A 6,465-nucleotide genomic window follows, 5' to 3' on the forward strand; every position below is an offset into this window, starting at 1 on the left:
GAAAAAAGGGTGATGCAACTGCACTGCACACCACCCACCAAACAATGCCCCACTAGTCCCTGAGCAGCAATTGCTGTCCCCCCAGCCAACTGCCCCCACTTAATATACAGTGTGACATCATATGGTATGGAATATCTCTTTGGCCAGTTTGGGTCAGCTGTCTTGGCTGTGCCCCCTCCCCTCCCAGCTTGTTGTGTACCCGGCAGAGCATGGGAATCTGGAAAAGTCCTTGACTAGTGTAAGCACTGCTTAGCAACAGCTAAAATATCAGTGTGTTCTCAACATTATTCTCATACTAAATTCAAAACACAGCACTATACCAGCTACGGTGAAGAAAATTAACTCTATCCCAGCTGAAACCAGGACACGTTATCACAGAATCACAGGTCAGAAGGGACCTCAGGAATCATCTAGTCCAACCTGTTATGCTATGCTATGCTATGCTGTGCTATGTTTTATGCTGTTATACTAAGGAAAAATATCAGAAAAAGAGAGATTAGGTTCAAGGATTGAGTGGCAGAGGTGGATACAGCCAGTGATCAGGCAGGCAAAATTCACACAATTGTATTCCCATAGGACTTTGAGCTGCTAAAGTAATGCTATTTGAAACTTTTGTTTTATACTTTTTCAGTCTCTTGATTTTTTGTCTTGATAAAAAAACCCTAAAATGTGAAAAGCAGTGATGAATATTTTGCCTCAAAAATGGTGTCTAAGTTAAAGAAAATCTTTACATTTGGGTCAACCCCTTTTCCCAAATCATCATGTGGCAATTCTTTCTGAAAAGGTTAGTTGGTAATATATCACACTTTTGGAAATTCAAGATAGAAACTTGCCACCGTATGCAGAACTGTCTTTTACAAGGACAGAGCAGATTATAACCTGTTGTCTTTAAGACACTTGTTGACTGGGAAGACAGAAGGGTGAAACTGGCTGCACAAAATAGTTTGATGACATTATTAAACCCTCACCTCCTTTCTGAACATAGTAAAACTTTTCTCAATTTTTCTTATTCATACTGTATATAACAATCTCAAAAAAAAAAAAGAGAAAAAAAGATCACATTAAGATCAATAGCAAAGAGAGCAAAATCATTCAGCATAGCTCTAAGTGAATTTCCATTGCAATGGAGGTGTCAAATAAATATCTATATAAACACATAATATAAAAAAAGCACAATCAGCTACAACGCAAATGGAATATTTGTTGAGAGATGCATTATAAAGGTCTAACACTGCTCCTATTAATACGATTCGGAATACAAAAGAAGGAAGGATGAATAATAATAAAAAACAGCATTTTCAAAGTTTCAGTCTTTCTGGAAGGTTATGAAAAGCCTGGTTCTGCCATCCTTATGCATCCTGATTTCTGCTTTATTTGAGCAGTACAAATCTATTAGTCCTGGGTTTTTTTACAGTTATTTGAAAATAATGCTACTAATGCCATAATTCAGAAAGGATATAGTCAAGACTAAAGATAATTGAAAACTAGGTAATACTTTGCCTCAGTTTAGATTAGGTGTTTACAAGGTCTGTTTCTGTGAGCATCAGAAAAGTCGCCTTTTGGGATAAAGATGGATTTTTGCTGCTCCTTTTCAGGATACCTCAATTATACTGCTTTACATAATATGAATGTGATTGATTCTCTGTATTCTAGCTGCTTTCCCTCAGGTGGAATATTTTATAAAGGTAGTAAGATATAAACTGGATAAACTGTTGCTGGATAAGCCTTGATGAAATCTTTTCTAAGGTTGCAGCTTATTGAGCTGCACCCCAGGATCTTGTCCATCTTTCATCAATGCCAGGGGTCATACAAGCAAAAAAATGCTTGATTTACTATCTGTATATTTCTATTTATTTATAAAGAGTTTCCTTTAGATTTTCTTGAAAAAAGTTTATGTATTCCATGAAAAAATGCTTTGCTTCTCCCAGAAATGCTACTAGGAGGTTTGGATTTGTTTAAATATTTACACATTATTTTAAAAAAATATTTCTAACATAAGCCCTCTAAAATCAAATAAGTAGCATTTACTTATTATGTGTAGGCTGCAGTTAGCCTACCTTTTCTGCGTTTGTGGGATTTTGTTAAGAAGTACTATTTTAATGACATCTGTCAGAGTATGCTTTGGGTATTATCCTAATTTGTGTTTATTGAGGGACAATGGATTTACACTAATTTTGCCAGATTTCATAGAACTAATTAATTACCTTTCTTTTTCCATATTTATTGTCTTATCTTCTAGCACTTACTGCTAAAGAAGCTCTTGTTACTAGCAAGTGAGGTGAAAAGCCAAGAATGAGACTTGTAACAGTATTTAACATACAAATACGGGGGAACACAGTGATGCTGCAGAAGATCATTGTGATTGTTACTCTACATTCTACAGACATTAATGAAAATATGAAGTGTTGAACATCCCCAACTCTGTTTGAAACAGTAGAACTTTAGAGAATTAATAGTTACATTACAATGAAATGCAAATAGTAATATGGCCTGCCAAAATAGCAAATTTGGCATTTGTGGGTGAACACATCCCACAGTTCCCATGTATGTTTCGTTAGCTCTATGCTACATTTATAAATAGCAGAAAATGGTGGGGAAAAAAAAAATTAGCATTTATCATGGGCTCAATCAAGTTCAAATATTTGCTGCCACAGTGCACTGTAATTTCTTACTTATGGAAAATCAATTCTCTCTCCTACTAAAAAGTATCCAGTAAATACCACTATGGTCCAGCAACTGTAGAATTTATTAATTGTTACTTGACGTTAGTAGCAAACAATACTGCAAAACACTGATCTGTTTTATAGGTATAGTTAGCTTTTTCTCCCTTTGCCATATATCCATTACATTAATTTATGTTAGTCATTATTTGTTAGCAAGGGTTCAGTAACAGCCTGAAGGACCTTCCTGTATTAGCATAGCTACAGTAGCTAGTTTACTCAGTATTGTACAATAATGGGTTAGGTTTTAGTGTATGTAAACTGTATTGTATGGGATAATAAAAACTGATCTCAATTTTTAAATTGCTTTATTTTAGTACTGGATAACAGGAAATGCGAGTCAACTGTTTTTCTTGTTCTTTACCCAAACTTCTTTTTTCCTCTTTCTCTGTCATTTTCTGGCTGGTAAGAAGCTTCCTACTTCTACATAATATTATATATTCTGGCGTACCATGGGCCTTTCATTGCCACCACACAGAAATTAAGATCACATCTTACCCATTTTACACTTCTTCCTCTTCTTGCCTTGATTATAAACCTGAGGAGAAAATAACAGAAGTCATAATGCCTTTCCTCTGATAAATGTCTTTCAACTTACTATGTATTTTGCAGTTTAAATGTCACTTTTACAGGAAATGTTTTATCTTGGTGGAAAATAATTTAAATTTAAAAATATAATAAAATAAAAATTGTATTGAACTTAGATAATGATATGGAAACAACCATTTATCTCTCAAAACCTATGGGTTAGATACGGCAAGTTTGTTTTCATGTTTTTGCAAAGATTGTATTGGGTCGGGCTGTTGAGACATAATTATAAATCAAATTTTAAAAAATTGTTTTGACACTGAAACCAACATAACTGTGTAAATGGGATTCTGCAATAACTGTATATTCTTCATTTCATGGGCTTAAATTCTTACTTGGATGAGGAAGCCCATGTCCAGGCTGTGACATGGCTGGAGACAGGCAGAGCAATGGGCACAGCATAGGCAAGGGCTGGGATCCCTCAGCAGGGCTGAGGGGCAGCCCAGGATAAGGCTGGTCATGGCCATTGAGGCATTGGTAAACTCAGCCCTGACATCTTCCAAGTGTGATCCATAAGAAGCAATGCTTTCAAAGTTTGCTTTTATGACAATGTGCTGATAATGTTCAGTCATCTGCAAAGAGACACCCCATTGCTTTCAGCTCTCCAAGGGTGAGAACTGATTTACACAGATGTTCTTGCTAAACACAAAATTACTTCCTGTAAATATTTTCTCTACATGTGTAAGCTGTAATGGATTGACAGTGACCTCCCCTTCCCCACTGAGCTGGTAGGTATTTGCATATTTTCACTTAGCCTACTTTTCACTTGAAAAAAATAGTTGACAGAGAGAGCCAGTATTTTGCGTTGTCTCTGTCAGAGTGTGAAATGCGACAGTTGTCTAATATCCCCGTAGGAAAAGAGCAAATAGGTGTTTTTGATATATAAAATCACCTAATTGCTTGGGTTTTGTGTACCCAAGCTAACAGACAACAGTGGCTATAGATATCTGTGTTTGTGTGTGCACATAGATATCCTTTATAATTAGGATCATGTAAGGTTAATATCAGAATAACAGTCACCACTGCAAGTTATTCTGAAATGTCTTTTTATTTATTGTAGATTCAGAGACTATAAAACCATAAGCATTCTTATTAATAAACTGAATAATGCAGATGATAGTGCTTACCTGAATTAATTTCTGTGTGAATTAGAACTGGATCTTTTGGAATGGCCCACAATCTGTATTCTCATTTCACCACTTAGGGTAACTTTTCAATTCACTAGAAGTTGCTATGGCTAACAAAGCTATTAATATCAAAAGATTTTCTTTTTAGTGTTTGAAACCCTGTTTTCTTTCCATTACTTTTATATTGTGCTTAATTCTTGCTACTTAATAGGACTGACAAAATTTCAGAAAGAAATTTATTCTATTTTGCATGTTGTTCTATATAAAATTAAATCATGCAACGCTAATGTTTTACATAAGGTGATACACTTATTTATCAATATATGTTATGTAACAGTTAAAACCGTCATTTAAAAACATCAGACATCCTTACTTGGACACAGAATAATTTTGAAATATGTTTGGATACAAACATATTTGGAGGGCATACAAATTTCAAATAAATTAGAAAAAAAGTTCTGATATTATTAAAAAAAATAAAAAGATTAGTAGAGATTTGTTCAACCCAGTCCGACACATCCTCTTTTTACCTCTAAGTGACTGTCTATATTCAGCTCTTATCACTATTGAATTGCTATAGAGTTATATTTCCAGTTACTCAGAGCCCAGTGTCAACCCAAGTGCTGATAAGCATGTTTGCAACAGGATATAAAATTATTATTCTTTGAACATTTTAATGATAAATTTGATCTCTGTTTTCTGGAGATTTCTTGAGGTCATCTGTGTATTGCTTCAGAATCCAGTTGCATCCACTCAGGATGCTGAAGGACACATGTCTCACTACAGGCACAAAGTCTCCATGTCTATCCTCACGGATTCATACCATACTCAATACTACAAGATAGAATCCATCACTGCTTCTCAAGAAATTAAGATCCTAACAATACCAATGCAAACTGTGGAGGAAATCACAGAATCACAGGTTGGAAGGGACCTCAGGGATCATCTAGTCCAACCTTTCTAGGAAGAGAAAAAAAAAACCCACAAATCATGCAGTCAAGTTTCCAGCATTTGGGGAAATCTCAGGAGTCAGCTCACCTGGAGTGCAGGGGATGAGCCTTGCCCTGGGAAAACCACCTGCCTGATCGTGGTGTCTCCCCTGTCAGGTAAGTATGAGAAAAAGAAAATTTCTTATTGCATTTCTTGCGTGAAATGCTTTGAATCAGTGTTTAATATCTTTCATAGGCGACTTGATTTATTTATTTATTTCCTTGATTAGAAATTAAGGTGATCAGTACCATTTTAACGGTTTAGCCCCAGTCAGAAAGCAAGCACCATGCAACCGCTCGCTCACTCCACCCCCGGTTGGACCAGGAAGAGAATCAGAAAAGCAAAAGTGAGAAAACTCATAGGCTGAGATAAAGACAGTTCAGTGGGTAAAGCAAAAGTCACAGACACAAGCAAAGCAAAACAAGGGATTCATTCACCACTTCCCATGGGCAGGCAGGTGTTCAGCCATCACCAGGAAAGCAGGGCTCCATCACCTGTAATGGTTACTTGGGAAGACAAACACTATCACTATGAATGTCTCCCCCTGTCCTTCTTCCCCCAGCTTTATATGCTGGGCATGATGTCGTGTGGTATGGAATATCCCTTTGGTCAGTTGGGATCAGCTGTCCCAGCCGTGTCCCCTCCCAGCTTCTTGTGCCATGGCAGAGCATGGAAAGCTGAAAAAGTCCTTGACTGGTGTAAGCACTACTTAGGAACAAGTAAAACATTGCCACATTATTGACACTGTTTTTAGCACAAGCTCAAATCGTAACACCATACTAGCTACTATGAAGAAAAATAACTCTATCCCAGTCAAAACCAGGACAAATATACACGAATTACTTCAGACAGAATCATAGTGAATATTTGTGAAAATATGGCTTGGTATGAAATATATTACTTAGATATTTTAAGTGGCAATACTGTGGTACTGTTTCAAATAAGCTTGTATTGTGCTATGTTTTGGATGTGTGACTAAAACAGTGTTGATAATACAGCAATTGTTTAGCTATTGCTGAAGGGTGCTTGCACAGCGTCAA

General features: G+C 36.3%; 1 non-coding gene across 1 annotated transcript; it reads right to left on the reverse strand.

Annotated features, from left to right (window-relative positions):
* Positions 1 to 5,389: 5,389 nt before the first annotated feature.
* Positions 5,390 to 5,549, reverse strand: LOC142056992 (U1 spliceosomal RNA). Its single transcript, XR_012660504.1, has one exon. It is a non-coding gene; the product is annotated as a U1 spliceosomal RNA (small nuclear RNA).
* Positions 5,550 to 6,465: the final 916 nt, after the last annotated feature.

The sequence above is a fragment of the Phalacrocorax aristotelis genome, chromosome 4 (assembly GCF_949628215.1).
Source record: "Phalacrocorax aristotelis chromosome 4, bGulAri2.1, whole genome shotgun sequence".
Lineage (NCBI taxonomy): Eukaryota > Metazoa > Chordata > Aves > Suliformes > Phalacrocoracidae > Phalacrocorax > Phalacrocorax aristotelis.